Source organism: Euwallacea similis, chromosome 4 (assembly GCF_039881205.1).
Source record: "Euwallacea similis isolate ESF13 chromosome 4, ESF131.1, whole genome shotgun sequence".
NCBI lineage: Eukaryota > Metazoa > Arthropoda > Insecta > Coleoptera > Curculionidae > Euwallacea > Euwallacea similis.
Window position 1 is genome coordinate 812,431 of NC_089612.1, and position 18,309 is coordinate 830,739.

General features: G+C 37.0%; 1 protein-coding gene across 1 annotated transcript in view; it reads right to left on the reverse strand.

The window, feature by feature from the left end:
- The window catches only part of LOC136408104 (uncharacterized), a 45,254-nt gene extending 29,905 nt beyond the window's left edge, over positions 1-15,349 (reverse strand). The window contains exon 1 of the mRNA XM_066388914.1: positions 15,150-15,349. The gene's annotated coding sequence lies outside the window, so the exon portion shown is untranslated. The remainder of the gene's footprint in view (positions 1-15,149) is intronic.
- Between the last annotated feature and the right edge of the window lie 2,960 nt (positions 15,350-18,309).

The window sequence follows — 18,309 nt, forward strand, 5'->3', positions numbered from 1 at the left end:
ATTTGACAAGACTTTACGTGAAAAATTGTTGCTTCCATAACAGGTTCTGAATTCAAATGAATTTTAGCTAGAACTGCCCTCGATATTTTCAGTGAAATTAGCCTTAAAACAAAGACATCCTAAGCATTTAGATCGGTTCACTGCCGAAGGCTTGAAAGCAGTAGATTTGACAGGAGTTTATTTGAAAAATTTGAATTGTCATAAGAGGCTTTACATTCTAATGAGTTTCGATCTGATTCTAGCTAGAAGCGTCCTCAATTTCCTCAAAAATGTTCACGGTGATTAGTCCGGAAGCAGAGGCGTACTGACCCCAATTTCTGATGCGTAACAGTCTTTAAGGGAAGAGATTTTGAAGGTATTAGAGCTATTTCGGGCTACTTCAAATCAAACCTAATTGATGAGATGTGTGGCTCTCAGGAAACACCCTGCTCGCGTAAAAATCAATTACCCAAGTTACCCCCCGAGGCAAGAGGCGTCACAGAGGTATCGAGGCAAATTGGAATTATTTTTGCATAAATTTCTGAAAATTTTACCCGTCGGAAATACAACTTTGCAATAGTTTCGCATAATCGTTTCAACTTCAATTAACAAAACAAATCGAGCCTTCCCGTACAAGAACGAGGTCAATATTCCGTTCTGCAGTGTAAACGTAGCCAAAACCGAGCGCTCACAAAGACAAGCGTCAGGTTTATCCACCTCTGAACATCCAGGTTTAAAATCTTCACAAGTAAAATATTTAGATTGGAAAATATGTAATTAGTTATATAACCGCAAAGCTAATTTAAATGGGTGACGTGTTATTTGTGAAGGTGCTCTTTAAAGATTCGTAAATGGCCCGATTAAGCTGCACGAAACAAACATTTCGGCCAATGTCTCGTCTCAAATTTCTTCTACCAATTATTGCCAAATGTAGGTGGCTTTTAAAAACGGTCAACACATCCAGCGTCAGATCAATTAATTCTAAGTCTGCATTTGCACAGGCGAGGAGAGAAAATGTATCATTCATGCCTTAAGCTGGAATTGATTGATTCGTTCAGCTTGGGTGTCAGTAACTACGAAATGTGCTAATAACGGTAGTTCCAATACGTCATATTTCATTGATGCAGATCTACGGTGCCGTCGAGGCCCTTATTGTCGGGCTAAAAATTAGGAGAACTTTCTGGGGTTCGATTTGCTGTTATGCTCGTACATTATATTTTTAATCATTGTCTTTGCAGGAGGTAGAATCAGATCGGCGAAAGTGCCTCACTAAATATCAGCCAGCGAAGCGAAGAAACAAAGGTACTTCCCATAAAATACGAATTACGTGAATAATTACTAAACAAGTGTAATCAGCTAGCGCTCCGAAAGCTATAATGTGTAGCAAACACGCTTTATCGAACTGCCTTAAACAACGATTCAGTCATATAAACGTCAACGCGAGCTATAAAAGCCTTTGTAATTTACTCTCAGGCCTGCTTCACAGTTATGAGCTGGAAATAGACTTTAATCAATCTTGCTTGAGAATATCATTCCGGGGTCCGTATTAATTTGTCATTGTTTCAAAGCTGATAATGTGCAATTTAAATTCATTATTTGGTTCGAATTCGCTTTGTAGGTGTCGACGGTGCATTGGGAATACACCGAACCTTTGGCTTTTAACGAGGTCTGATTGATTTTCCTTTTATCCCTCCATTTTCCCAACTAGAACATGAATAATAACTTAGAAATTGTAAGTTTTAATAAGCGGCTTTTAAGCTATTAATCCCCATTTTGAGCCGTTCTTATCGGTTTAACTTAACTGCGGATGGTGGAAAAATACTCGAACATGATACACATGGTGTCAGTTCCTCGGTTAGTTCTAGATCACTAAAGAAAAATTGACTAGAAGCTGAGCTTTATATGCGTGTTAGATCTTCAAGTTATTAATTTATTAACCGTGTAAGCAATTAATTATCAAATTTTAGGGGCGGTTATGGTATTTAGCATCAGGACTGTTAGGCACCCTTTTTAAATGCCTGTTCTTCCTTGGAGTTTAGTGGACGTGTCGCTTTAAATTTAGTGGAATTACAGTGTCGAGGGCACCGCTTCCAATGCAAAAATTTCAAAAATTGTGCCGTACAAAGTCTTTGAGTTATGAATTTCCAAAATTTTGAATTAATAATGATAATCAGTATCAGGGCTATTGTGTACTCTCTTTAAATGCTTGTTCTTCCCCGGGCTGTAGGGAAAATGCCGCTTTAAAATTTAGTGAAATTATAGACTGAAGTTTACCGCTTCTAATACCCGCACTTCCAAATTTGCAGCGTATACGGTGTTCGTGTTATGAATTTTCAAAATTTAGGAGTGGTAATGATGTTCAGAGTCAGGAGAGCTGTGTATTCTCTTTGAATCCCCGCCCTTTTTTGGTCTTATCGCTTTGAAATTATGTTCTGAAGCCCGCTCTTTCTAGTGCCAAATTTCCAAAATTGTTCTGTAAGTTTTCAAGTTGCAATTCTCCAAAAATCAGAAACGTAACTATTTTCGGTCTCGCGATCCAGTAGGTTGCAAAGGACATTTGCCTTGAAACTGACGGATTAAAGAGAACTTGTAGGAGACTTCTAAAACCTCACATGGCCTGAAGGAAATTCTTCAATTAAACTGCACTAGCTCTATTGAAATTTCATGATGATCGTTGCAGTGTTTTCGGATTTTGGGCCACTCCGTTAGGTGAGGAAAGCAAACCCGAACAAAAACATTGAAATATTATGCTCATCGAATTTACATTCACGCAAAATAACGGCCATACCCGAAAGGAATAAAACCATATATCAAAAGGAAAAAATGGGAAATAAACACATTAATATGATTTGCCGAAGCATGCCTTTTAGCGACGACCACGAGCCATGACCATTGCGTTATAAAATATGCAGAATACAGACGTATATACTTAAATAAACAAATTGACTTAAACTTAAAGAAAGAGAATGTTTTAAGCTGATTGGATCGAAAGCAGTAAAGTCACCTAAAACAACCGCAAATTGAATTTATGCACAGGCCCTCGTATCGTTCCGAATGGTCAACAAGGTCATTCGCAATAGAACCCGAGTTCAATTTGCTTAAGTGGTTTTTCCTCGTTTATTTGAAATATTAAAATAATGAAACACTAGAGCGATAATTAAAGCGGAATTTCTTTGCCAGTGCATAATTGGGTCCTCCACGAATTTTCTTCATTTCTTTCCACCATTGCATGAAGCGCATTTCATCGGAGGTTGTTTCGTCAGCTGTGACGAAAACCTGTTGATTTGTTAATTATTCTAAGTGCTTTCTATTGTTATAATAATAAATAACTCAAATAAAGAGGTCGTAATTATTCGCCTCAAAATGGACAGCAGAAGCCGAATAAGATAACGAATGGCCGCGGAATCGAAATGCGGCTTACGTAAGGTCGAAGTATTAAAAATACTCGCTCCAATGCACTCGTGAAAGAGTCTTTTATAATCCGCAATAAATCTCGATTCCCCTCGGGAATAAATGAAACGTTTAATTTAGAAAAAAGAGCATTGTTGATTGTTTGGGTGGAATTACATTCATTAAACTTAGATGATTGTTGTGAACGCGCCAATTTGGTCGAAAAGTCCCCGTAAGACCTTTTAATGCTAATGACGGAGCATTAATTTCCCCTTTGATCTTATACACATATATTATGTAAATCAATATCGAATTAACATGCTTTGAGAACCCCCACTAAACTGTTGCCGCAATATCAGTTTATTATCTGTCGATTCCAGGCCTCAATTCTAGCGGGAATATTATGTACTTCGCATTCAATCCTATCTCGTTTAGATAATGCAGAATTAGCCGGTACCACACTAAGTTGGTACCTACGCAGCGGAGACACCACTTTCTCTTAGACGGCGACCTTGTTTACTATCTAAACCGACATTATAAGCAAGTGAAGAAAGAAAATGAATTGTCTTGTCGATGTTGCACAATTATGACGAATTTTTCACTCGACATGAAATGTTGCGCTCAACTTTGGCTTCAAGACACACAAGCTTCCTCAAGCTTAACACACCAACAGTTAACCGAGTCTAGTGCAATAATAATAAAGGAGAGAACGTATCGAACACCTTTCAGGTTTGTATGTAAATGAACCTGTTTGCGTTTTGTCGAGTTCAAAGTAACTAAGGGAGTTATATGCATACACTGGAGATTATCTAACGTCGCGGTTTTAATTGTTTTGTGCAGAAAAAGTGTCGTTTTCCCGAGGACGAACAGGAAACGCGTAAACTGCTGCTTTCGAGATATTTTAAGTCAAATTTGGAACTCGTCTCATTACCAAAAAGAACTGCAGCCTTAAGCGCTATTTAAAAAGCAACCATTGAAGTTGATTGAAGACCTCGCGCTTGGATGAACCTCGGGGATTTTAGATTGCTGTATGGCAATACTGCATCATTCATTTGTTTATTACAAAGCTACAGCGATAGATGTGGTGATGTAAGAGCTGTCAAATCGAAGAAAAGACGAGGCTGTGCGGTGTGAAGAATTTACTTTTCCCAGCTTCGTATCAAATTTCGCATTATTTCTCTATCTGCTTAAGTCATACGTAAACCGTTCTGCCTTACTGCAACAACGTTTTCTTTCAAGTAAGAGCTCGTTGTTACCTTTCCTCGCGCAGCACCTGACCCTGGATCTCTTCCAGTTTCCGAGGTACTGACACTCAAACTGGACACTTTATATGTATAGCGGAATAGTAAAGGCTCTCGTAAAACTTACCACATATTGCGACTGATTTTGTTCCAATCCATAATGTAGGAAACGTTTTCAACACTTGAAGACACTCAATGACTTACTAATTAATCTCGGTAATTAGTTATATGGCAATGCCGCCCCTTTCATTTGTCTATAATAGGCCTTTTCGGAAATGATGATCTGAAGCGAATCAGCTGACTTTCAACCAATCCGTTGGATATTATCAGGTATCAAGATAAAATGATCTAAGGGAAATTATGGCTAAATTTGTGAGTGGTTTGCCACGTTTCCGTCGAGTAATTTAATTAAAAAAATGCTTCTCTTGCAATTTCTTTTTAATTAATTTCCACCTCGTGCACAGGAAGTGTGTCTGACAATTTAGAGGTCGTACCTCCTGTAGAATTAAATTGAGGTAAAGTTACGCGGTTTGGAATTCAAGACTGTGCCATTTTAAAATTTTTAAAATTCCAATGATTTTCGGAGGTATTCGAAAAAAACTGAAATTTTAGGAAAAGTTTTTGTGTAATTGTCATGTAATATAATTTTATATAATTTGATGTAATTCAAAATAATCGACGTCGCATCTTTGCGACTTTCCCTCTTGTGCAACTTGGCGATGTCATATTTGAACTCCGACGTTTCGATTTTCGGCAACTATCATCAACTTTGTTTCTTCTAGTAGACGCCATCTTAGACTTCCACATTTTTGAATTCGGTTTTTATCTTACGGATCGCCTCGATAACACGTCTAAAGTATTTTCCAGTAGTCATTTCCAACAATCGCGACATCGTTTGGCCGACACGATCACCTGATCTTTCCCCAGTAGATTATGATTTTTACATTATATTGAACTGTAAAATTGAATCTTAACATGCGATACGTCTTCGTCAAAAAAACCCAATTCAAAAATGTAAAAACGCAATATGAGGCCCATAAGAAAAAATAAACTTGATGGTTGCAGAAAATGTCACATTTCAAATATGATATCGCCACGGTATAGAAGAGAAAAAGTTGCAATGATGAAGTATCAATCACTTTGAATTACATTGCCTGGGGAAAAAATAAAAACGTTTTCCCAAAATTTCAGTTTTTTTTAAATACCTTTGAAAATCACAATTTTTAAAATTTTGAAACGACACATTCCTGAACTCCAAATTGTGCAACTTTGCCCCAATTTAACAGACCTCGCATCTTTTATGATCACCGAGATTCTCCTGGGCGAGCTCCAGAAACGGACATGCTGCACATAACTTACTTTCATTTTACTCTTCTTTTTAGGCTGTGACCATTATCAAAGGCATGCTGGTATATATTTGACCTGAGCAATTCTCTATTTTTAAAATAATTTTGGTGTTCTTTAACTCTCTTTTTTATGGTCTTAGACACTTCACAAACATAAATAATATATATAAAGTTTAATGGATTAATTATGAACATTTAAGAATAATGAAAAAAATAAAAAATACTTCAAAATCTGAGAAAAAACAAATCGAAAAAATTGGGAATAAACGTTACGTTAACAATTTGGCGTTGTTCGGACAACTTATCAAATTCGTTGAAAGAAGTCCATTAATTCTGAAGAAATTTGGGAGCGTGAAACCACATTTCGGAGGAAACCACTTCCCTTGCCGTGCATCCATCCACGCCGGAAAACCACATTCAACTCAAAGCTACTTGCAAATCCATCCAGAGACTTATTGTGTCAAACTCAATTCTATCGGATAAAACTAATAAAATCCTTTGGGTTAATTAGGCTAAAACTACTCTGTCACATAATTCTAAATGGGTCAGTGAGAATGTTTTAATCGGGACAATTCGCGATTTGGCTGTAATTAAGTTACATGTAGTGGAATCATCATTGTAAACATAAACGCATATACAAATGCGTATTCTGATTTGCATCAGAATATCCATGGAGCTCCACAAAAAGAATCTCGTGATCTTTAAATAACCAACGAGGAATGCGAAGTTGAGACAAACTCGGAAGAGTTTTTTTCCACTCAACTTGTCCCAGATGATTTTACTTATTCAGACCTGTTGCCTGAAAAATTTTCCCATGATTCGACTGGGGTTGATGAAGCCGAGGGGATTATACATTTGTGTGATCTTAGATAATGCCCATTTTTCCGAGAAAGTATCACTTGAGGTCAATCCCTGCCAGGCGATGCGAAAAGAATCCATGTTCGTCTTCCATTTCAAAACTTATTAAAACTCTTTTCCATCTGAATATCATATTCGCGATGCTGGACGGTATTTCCTAATAACTTTGAAGAATTGGAACAACATACGGGGTGTTGAGTATGTGCAAAAACTGTACGTAGTGAATCGTAGAAGAATTGAAAGGTGACAAGTTCACACTAAGTCTTCAACAGCAAAATTTTCGAGAAACAGGGTATTCAGATTAAAATTTTAGTTTTATTTTTTTACTATATTTTTGGACAATAATGCGGCATCCAGACAAAATTTTACATATCAGGAAAGTTCATGATACGTAAAATGATGGGAAACTCAAATATTTACTTAGTTTTTTGGTTGTTTTGCGGTTCACCGTGTGTAATTTTTGAGTAAAAAACTTATTCTTCATTAATGTTTGGCGATAAAGGTATTTTTTTTTACTTTTTTACTTTTTTTCATACTTTACTATAGTTCTGCAACAATTCGGGTTTGATTTTTGAACTTTTACCATCAAAATGCACTCTATAATTCACCTTTTCAGCGATAATGCCCAAGAAAACAATGGATGCAAAGCAGGGCTGGAAAACAATACACATGTTTCCATGGCAGCAGAATCACAAAATTTATCTAACCAGTGGTTGCCAAAACCTGAATTTTCAGTGTTTTTTTAAAATTGTTTATTGTTAGTTTTTAAGCAATAAATTCTAGGTTGTGTGCGAACAAGCATTTTATCTACGGAATGACTCACTCTAATGCTCAAGCTGCAAGACGAATGTATCAAGCACGATTTCCCCGTCGAGTAAGATTCGGTTTCTCGTAATGCTATAACAAATTTTCACAATAACCCCGCATGCTCTCGCAGAAAATTATCAAGTACGATTTACTCTCAATATTTTGGTTGGAATTATTGGTGATTATCTTACTTGACCTTGCATTATTCCACAAATGCTTAATCACGAACAGTGTTGAAGGTTTTTGGAATGCGATCTATCTGAACATTTAGAAGATGCTGATGTAAGGAAAAGTTGTAGTTCATGCAGAGTGGTACACCTCCACACTTTAGTTCTGTTGCACATCGATGTGAAGAACCACTATCCTAACCGTTGGATAGGAACGGGACTCACGGCCTCCCAGACTACCCGATACGAATCCTTTAGATTATTTTTGTGAAGTCACTAGTTTATTAAGCGAGATATTTCCGACGCGTGCCGTTATTAAACGAGCACCAGGCATATTCCGCTCGGCTGTGCAAGTTCTCCCAAAAGTTGTCCATCAATATCAGAGTTTTCCAGAAAGTTCTCCCATTTTTTCTCAGGTTTTCCATGATGTTATCCTTCTCCACTGTTTTCAAAATACCACTTAAGCACGATTAATCGATCAAAGTACATCGAGACATCGAAAACTGGCAAAACCCGGAAGCTCTTTGTGCCAGCATAGAAATTTCATTTTTAATTGGAGCTGGAGTTCGGAATTCTAGGCAAAACAGTTTAACATGCTACGGCATCTATTTTGAATCAATATGGACTGCACTGCACGGCCAAAGCTAATAAATAGTAATGCCAGGCAGGGGTTGCCCGTTCGCAGTTTAAACTTGATTAAAACTGCTGCCTTCACTAATGGATTGGGTGGGGCGTCCATATCCAACTCCACCATTTGTTCGGCACATTACGAGATTTTATCGCACGCCTGCAAAAAACAACTGGCTGCATCTGAAAAGCTGAAAGCGATAGTTAAATAGTATGTGGTTTAACAAACACGTGGTTAATTGGACATCTATCACTTACAGGACTCTGCAGTGTTCACTGACCCGGATTCGGCTTGTGGGAATAACGAGTGAATTAAATTTTAAAAGGTCGCCTGGATGCGCCGCTGTTTCAATGCGAACTGCACGAATTTAGGTTTTAACTGGAAACAGATCCCACGTGCAGGGATATTCCAGAATATTGTGATTTATGAATCGTGTTACTGGCTAATTGAAATATTGTTGCTCCCGCCATAATTGTTATTTATGCCAAGGTATAAACACTGCCAAACTCTTTAGCTCCAAAGTAAATCGGTCTTGAATGCCATTCATCATGAACAGCTGACACTCGCGGGCATTGAGCAGGAATTCAACATTAGAACTCCGGTAAATGGAAACACTTATTGCTTATTAGCGACGATGGCTCTAATGTTGGCATTTATTTCCACATTCCGAAACACAACGGCATTCTTTCTTCCTCCTCCTCCTCCTCTTCTTCTTCATTCGAAGCGCACATTGTTATAGCTTTCACAATGCTGCATTTCAACTAACAAAATAAGCGTTTTTTAATTAAAATACTAGAACTGATTGGCTTTCTTTACACAGAACTTCACAGGAAATAAAAATTCCCCGTCACCCGTCCCTGTAGCAAGACCTGCGAGGGATTTTAATATTAGGGAAACTTTTCAAAACGGAGAGGTTTCTTTCTTACTTTGAATGCGGATGGATTTGCGGTCCCTCAAACGAACGACAAGGTACTCTATATGAATATATTTAGTATTGGAGCGGGCATATAAAGGGAGGTGAAAAATTGCACATACAGCTAGATATTTATTGCCCCTAAAAGTAAGATTTATCGCCTTCGATATGGATGTTAATCCTAGGAAACTCGTAAAGTGGGGATCTATGCGGAAAAGTGCGGTGTTGAAATGAAATTTCTTGGCACGTGGCTTTGATGAAACTGTCAGTGGAACGAATAGAAAGAAATTTAAAAAAAAAAAGGCTTTTAGCAGATTTTTGAACAGATTGGCGTCCGACCTGCTTACCGCGCACGAAAAAAATTCACCATTTCTTAGTTACAGTTAGCTATTTGCTTAATTACTTAATTTAATTACAGTTGGAAATGGAGTAGTAATGTTTAATACAAATACAACATTTTATACCATTGTATGCAGTGTTAATTAACCTCTTAATTTGAGACATATCGCTGGCAACAATATTAACAGTGCACGAGTATGACGAATAAGTAGTAGGTAAAGCATTACTGGTTTATTTTTTTAGTAATTTCCAGTTTCACATTTCGACTATTTTCTGGTGGATTTGATCGCAGGAAAGCAGAAAATTGTTTAATCTAAAATAACAAGTGAGCGAACAAAGAAAAACGACGAAGTCCTAAATTTACATCTTTGAGAGAAAATTTCGAAGTCAAAGAGAACACCAAAACCTAGAAATTGGCAGAAGGTGAACTTCATGCTACGTTTTTCAACATTTTATACTATCAGGCGTATAACTATCCGTTCGATATTTATTTATCTAACTGGTAAGTTTATATGGAGTTCCGACTCTCACCTCGCTTCCCCTTGTAGATCCACGAAAAATTTCATAGAAAAAGGCGAAATTTTCTGATTTTTAATGTTCTTTCTTTTCTATTAACCTTTTGGCAGGTTTAAAAGCAAAAAAATAGAATGTCATGGGAGCGGTAATAAAGTTGCGTAAAATTTTCACTTTTCCGACAATTTTCGAGTAGACTTCATATCAAGAAGGCTCGAATTCGTTGAAAATAAATATTTCATGGAAAAAGAAGGAATTTTCTGGTAGATTTGAAGGCAGTAAAGTAGAAAATCGCTTAAAATGAATATTTCATCAAACAAGGATACATTATGTGACTCCTGAAATTAGACTTATTCAATCAGTTTTCCGGCAGATAGTACAAATCGGTGAAAATAAATAATCTATAAAAAAAAGTGAAATCCAATCAACTTCTAGATATAATAATAAGTCTTAAAAACTCATAGAGTTGATTGCAGAAAAGCCAAAAATCGCTGATAACAAATTATAGAAGGGAAAACGATTTTTCAAATTAATCTTCTGGCAGATGTGGAGGAATATCGAATTTTAATGTTTAGATAGAGTTTTTGCTATTTTTTGCAATAAATAATATAACAACCGGCTATTTTTGCGAATTAAATATTCACAACATAACGCATTTTATCTGTGCAATACAAGTAAAAATTAAATACATACTGTGTTTTCACATCACTATTTTTTGCCACTAAAAATGAACACTCACAGATATACGTTATGACCGACAATGAAAAATATTAGTTTTGGGGCTACTGTTCCCACTACACATACAACACGTACAAAATCATTGATATCTAAGAACCACCAACGAGCGAGTTCGAGGGAAACTTCTTATTTTATTTAAAATGAAGTAACTCAAACTGACCTGAGCGAAATTCCTTTGGGAAACCGAAGTAACCTCAAGAGACCTAAATGAAATGTCTCTCTTTTACTCCATCTTCTTGTCTACAATTTGCCCACAAACTCTTTAACTCTTCCAATTTCTGGATTCAATTTAGCTCTGTTCTTGCCTCTGCTATCTTTCCATGTAACCTCAATGGTAAAAGGGAAATCATAATCAGTAACGGGGTAGTAATAATTTAACTCTAAGACTTTCCATGAAAACTTCTCTCGTGGATTTCCAGGGTATAGAAAGCTTGTTTATACAGTATAATAATGTGTGTCAAACACTCAAAATGTCGCATCTCTTTTCATGCCTGTTTCCCTGATTTGGGACATTTACAGACATAGAAATTAGGATTGGTAATTAGAAACACAATATTTCTTTAGGTTACTGTTCTCGTTTGATTTTAAGAAATCAAAATCGTCGATATCTACAACAATACCAACATACGACAATATCAACAAAGGAGAAACTTCGGCATATCAAAATATTTGTGGACAAAACGGGGTTTCATATAATAAAGTTTATACTGAGAAAAAGTCATCGAACTTTGGATCAATTTAAACGAAATTTACTTAAAATCAGGAAACCAACAATCATTGGCAACGCTGTTCTGACTTTTTTGACAAGTGCTACACATTCCAGTCCTTTGATTCCACCAAACAAAACAATGTCGCGCTGTTGCCGAATATGCATTGCTCTCCTTCATCTCATTTAATTTATTGATATTAATTATTAATACCTTTCGGAGCTCTTGTTTGTTCTTCTATATCGAGAGTCTCACTCATAATGCAGATTGTTAAATTGGCACTCATTCTGAATTATTATTACCTATCTCAAGAGCCAAGAACCAGCTAATAAAACACCGTTATGATTAGCTAGTCAAATAAGATTCAGCTGGAAATTTGCATTACCCGCTTTCCTATTAATCTCTATTACGCGTAATCATATTACGTTACGGTGCTGAATTGTTTTTAGTCTTTTAACCATTTAAAAGCTGTAAGTAGGGAGTTTTTACTAGTGGTTTTCGACTAGGCAGTGAAGCAAACATAACTGCACACACAAAGGCTCAATTCCACTGTTAGCGGTAATTTGTGTTGCACTCTTTTGCAATTAAACGTATAAAACGTAAAACCATTAAACTCTAACAGTAAACGATTGTTTTGAAACACATCGGTTTCCATAAAATGTGTTGATTGTGAATGAACCTCGGTTAAATAATTTGGTCCCTTTGCGTTCGTCATTTTATTTTAATAATTTTGCATAAAGATTTTGTTTCTCTAAACCTCCAGTATCAAGGTTGTTATGCACTTATTCAGTAACTGAAAATAAACATGTTCGAGTTAAAAAAGTTGAGTTTGCACAAAGGTAATTTGTTCAAGAGAAAATTGATTTTCTGGCGTCTCGGCTCCGGCACAGCCTCGCTCAAGTTCGCAATAGAGCAGCTACGCTTAAAGTATACAAAAGTACGTTAAAAAGTCTGAAATTTCATTCTTCAACTTGTCACTTATAACACAATTTACCTCAAACCGGGCATTTCCAGGAAAATTACGTGTTCCAATTAAATATCCTCCTCTGGAATCAATCTATTAATTCCTGTAGCATAATCATGTTCTGCAAATAAATCTCTCCATCTCTTTCCAGCAAACGATTTCCTCGCCATGTTGTTTGCCTCGTCGTATTTAAATCGTCCAATACATAAATTTCTCAGTGTTACTCGAGAGCTGCCGCTGCCGGGTAAAATGCATTTTATATTTATTAGATTACAGTGGAATTTTGTGTTCTTTCTAGTGGATAAGGGTAAATTTATTTCAGATAAAGTTACCACACAGGATTAAGACTAGTAAAATTACATCGCCCACTAGAAAGTCTGCACCGTGTGATCGTTAAATGATTACTCCTAATTTTAGTACCCACAAACGTTCAAACTTCCACTTGTTTATACATTATAAATAACATAATAAATTGCTCTTCTATTGACGTTTTACTTACTATAGAACAACATACAATATTCACGGAATAATCATCTGATATTGGCTTTTGAAATTTCAAAGATTTTTAATAGTTCCCTTGTCAATTGGAATTACGGCGGAACGCTTAATTAAAATGCAAATGACTAATAGAACCCTGTCGTGCATGCAGGGAAAATGACGCTATATGAGTCCAAACAATTTTTTCATTTTAGGCAATTTACGAAAAAAATTACAAATATTAATGACTTTCTCTCAGTGTAGGAATTTTATCTATAACCAATCGAACATTTCTCTAGTCTACAGACGTTTCGATACACACGATTTAAATATTATAATAAGAAGTTTCTCATCTAGTCGCCTATTGATGTCTGTTAGATGTCAATAATTTTGTACGTGTTAAAACACGATGGGAACAGTAACCACAAGAAATCTTTTTTGTATTAAAAAAAAATTAGAAAAACGTATTACGGTTATGTTAAATTTATAGAATTTATGACATAACCAGTAGCAAATGAGGTCTGCGATGTTGACATTCAAGTTTTTTAACAACACTGACAGTGCGACTGACATAAATCAATTTTGGAAAGATTGGCAACGTTGCATCTATCCACGTTTAACTGTTCTTATATCCCCACCTATCTCGAAATAAATGAAAGAGGCAATGTTGCCATTCAATATTTCGAACGTACTATTCATAATGACACGTACACAATTCGAAAAGCTTTTTGTTTCTTCAACTTGAATTAGAAACTCATTTTGCGAGGGTGAACAAGGCCGCTTCTGTTCATGTTTGATAGTTTCTATCTCACCATGTGACCTATAAAGAAACGAAAGGAACGTGGTTGCCTTGGAATGTTTTGAGCTTGCTGAGAGTCATTGAAAAACGTTTGGGAGTTAATATACACTCATTAAGGAAATTTTGAAAACGTTGCTTTTTCCATGTTTAACGGATGCTACGTCACCCGTTACAAAGCAAAACAAAAGAAAGGGACGGTGTTGCCATATCTGCCTAAGCCAGAAAAATGCTCTTCAGATAACGGAGATATGTATTTAGACTGTTCTGATTTAATTTTGTGTGGAATGTTACTTTCCCGGTATTTTATTAGTTTTGTGATAAAACAGAGATTAAAGCTGAATACCGAATAAAGAATTTCCAGCCCATGAGGGATAAATTCACTAATGGCTCCATTCGTCTCGGATGTAGAGTTCAAAAGTCATTTTATAATCGAAATCAACGTTACTTTAGAAACTGACAGGGAAAAAAACGAAAAAGCGCTCATATTACTTTGTCTTTTTGACATATCTGCACGTATGCCCCTACTCTCGGCCAACAAACAAATGAAAGAGGCAATGTTGCCATGCTATATATAATAAATCATTTGAACTTGCACGGAACAAAGGCTTGCAGCCAAGAATCAAAAGTCCCATAAGTCATTTCGCAATAGATATTGGAAATAACCATCAGCGGGATAACCCTTTAGAAAAACCCCAAGTTTTCCATTCTATTTTTACTCGTGAAGGCTGCGCTTCAAGGATACATCGCTTTATGATGTAGTTTTTCCCCTTCATAATCTACAAATGACCGAAAAGGCATCAAAAGCAGGAGCAACACTCCCCGAAAATTTAAATTTCAATATCCCCAAGGGTCTAAAGTCCTCCTCCCACGTCTCGCGCTGATTGAAAGGTTTAAATACGAAGCGACAAACAAATCCCCGAAGAAATCGAGATAAAGTAATTCAATCCGGATCGTGATTATCCGGTAATTAATGGCTTCCCCGCAAAAACGTTCAATAAATGGCTCATTTTTAATACCCGGTTCAATTATCTCCTCAATCAACTCTTAACAAGCCTTATCGAAACAGTAATATGTTAATGCGTTTTAAGTTGAGTTAAATAGACAAAGGTTTGAGTAAATCTAAATAAATGTTAATTTTGATATACCTGGTAGTAAATAACTAATTCCCAGCGTAAACACAGCTGAGAGTTAAGTTAAGCGATAGTCAATATGATATAAATAACACTTTTACGGCCGCTGACGTTTCAGCTTGTTTTCTTTCTATTTTTTTCAAGTTTGCTTACCTAAAGCACAAAAATAATCCTTCTCATGAAAGTCACAAAACTCCGCATAAAGTGCGCAAAAATCGTCGGAATGTGGCAAGAAAGCGCACCACGAAAAAAACGCGGAAAGTCCTTAAAAATTCAAATCTCTCCTTAATCAGCGTAAACCAGGCTTAACGCGTCTACATGGGACGAGAGAATCGCAACTTGTGCGGCGTTGTCTTGCGCGCTATTCCTGCTTCACCTTTGAAGCTGTTTTGGAGAGAAATATTGCCTCTCCCCGTGAATCGCCATAGCTTCGCCTTGGCTATAACCAGAAACATGTATCAAAACTTACTTCCAGTGCGCGAAGTGAAATAGAAAGCGATTTCGAATGCTGAAGTGCGCGCACGTGTCGCTATATGAAGCGACTGCTGAGAACTGGGGATCAAAACTTTGCTTCGTTTTCACGGAATTAAGCCCATTTCAGACAGATTTTTGTGGAGACCATTATCTCTAGATGATAAACTTTATTTTTCTGTGCGTGGTAAGGGGACATGTTTATGGTATCGTTGCTTATGCGGCATGCCACGCACAGCTATTTGTTTAGGCTTTGTTTGTCTTTTGGGTTTTCAGTAAACGCGTCATCAAAACTGGCGCTTTTCAATAATAATTAGTTATTGAATTGATAATGCAGCTTTCTTTGAGTTACAGCGCTGCCAAGAACTTGCATCTGCAAGATGGCCCTCATAGTAGGGCAAGCACGTGCACATGATTTGCACGCGCTTCCCTCCCGGAGGTTTTGTTTTAGTTATTGGCAGCGAGAATTGCATTAAACTGGATTTCCAGTTTTGCCCTGGATACTAAGAGAGCTTCGAGATGACGCATAGGAGAGAAATGTGAACCTTTTCGTCATTGTCCTGACTAAATGACTTTGAACATGTAGCACAAATAGAATTTACAGAATTTTTCAACCTTCAAAGCCCCTGCATTTGTAGCCACCAGGAATCCAGGGACCTTAAAGTGGTCCCAAAATGGCAGCCACATGAAGGGACCGGTTCAAACAGTCGGATTCTCGAATGTTGGAGCGTAGAACGTTCCCTGGGAATGACGACACAACAGTTAAATCAACACTGTGCAGCTATGCGAGACGTTAACAAATACACGTCATTTTGACGTCACTTCCTAGGAGTCTCCTGCTCCTCAACAATCTGGCCCACGTGGCCCCCATTTATTTCTACCAGTAATTTCGAAATATTTGAGAGGCAACATGAAGCAAAACGAGTTTCAAGTAACCTTAATAAGTAATGTTATTTGGGAGGGAACTGTATCCGATGAGTAATCCAGGTTCAGGATTCTGATACTTTACGGGATGGCCTCTTCCTCTAGTACATCCATAAGGAAAGCAGAGTTCTTACTCCCTCCTTTCTTTCAAAGGAATTGGCAATACTAAGTCGTGTGGTTAATAACCTATAAGATATTGATTGAGGTGATAAACAGTGGCGTGCAAAGCCCAGTCCCACACCCTCGATGTTACTCATTCGAAGCTAATTAGAATTTTTTTAGAGTCAAATTTTGAACAATTCTGATTCCTAAAATTGAGAGAATATTTTAAAGAACTTTAGTAAAATTAGTGCTTTGTGCGTTGTTCTAACCCGTGAAATTTTTGATTAAATCTGCAGAAAAGCATTGGCGTACCAAGCCCAAAACCAGGGCCTATTACTTACACCATATCAATTAGGAAAAATCTGCTTTTGGGAACATTTTAACGAATTTTGATGAGATTATTGCGGTAAGTGCCCTGCTGGTAACATCCTGCGTGTACACGTAACTCGGTTGAATATGGTGATAAACAGTGGCGTTAACTAAGAAAATAATTGATGATGTTTCCCTCAAATAAACCGCTAAGCGCTAGAGGGGAAGTGTGCGCCATAGCTGGTGGTATTACTTGCATAAAACTGCTAAATCATTGACAACCAGGGATGAAACGAACCCTCATGGGCGAAGCCGTAAAGCAAGGAAGTATCGGAAGTGGAAAATCTTAGGAAATAATGAGCAGCATTTACTGAAAACAATTAATTGAAAATTAGAATTGTCTGCAATCCTCATAAACAAAACGAATCTCCTTCTCATGCCATATTTAAGATTGTGGTTTTCGTTTCAAAGATCCACTCAATATAATCAGAAGACAGCTGTGTCTAAAATCGAGGTCGCAAATGAGAATCAGATGTTATGATAATCTAAAGGAAAGTTATATAAGCATGTATTTATTGACGGCAAAGAACCGAGGTGAGTATTGAAAAAACAACAACAAAAATACCTTATGGTTGTTAATTTTCAATGTAAAGTTCTACCTAATTAAGCACATCGAAGGTTAGCCACTATTTTGATCATGGGCTTACTGGGTGCTGGAAATAATCGAGGAAAAGCAATTAGAAGTAAAAGTAATGTTTTGAGCAGTAAAAGATGTACATGTTAATAGGTTTCAAGCTAATAATTTTGGGCCTGAAGGAAAGGAAACTGGCTTGATGGGCAAGCTATTGTGACAATGATACTTATCGAAACGATTGCCCAATTACCTACTGAATCGAGAACAAATCGATTCGGTATGGCCGCACTTTTTTGCAAAAAGAACTTTACTTATTTATTCACTCGAACTAAATCGAAATAGCGCTTAAGTTTCTTAACAACAATGCTCTTGTGAATAAACTGTTGCACCAATATTCTTTAGTCCATTCTGGTGTGTTTGCTAATGTGATAATAAAAATGCCACTGACGAGGCTCCCCTTAAGCTAAAAACTCAATAGAAACACACAGTGAGTATTTCTTGATAGAAAGGACGCCGGATTTATCGAGCCATTGGCATTGTGTAAAAATAAGAGGGCTGTCAGCCACCCCTATTCTCACGCTTGAGGAAGCCCGTTTAAGTATCGGCGCTTAGATTTTTAAAACTCTTAGATTTTCAAACTCAAATATGCCTATGAAAATTTCACTCAAATTAACCCATTTGTTCGGAAAATCTTTCATGACTTAACCTTGCGGAAATTAATCTTCGGTAGTAACGAGAACAGCCCTTGGGTCGTCGTTCCCTGAAGCCAAAGCGAAAATAAGCAAACGGTGAGAGAGAGAGGACGATCATACAATGGTGCCAAGGAGGTACAATAGGCAGAGGTGCCAATCATGGAGAATAAACAGAATCAGA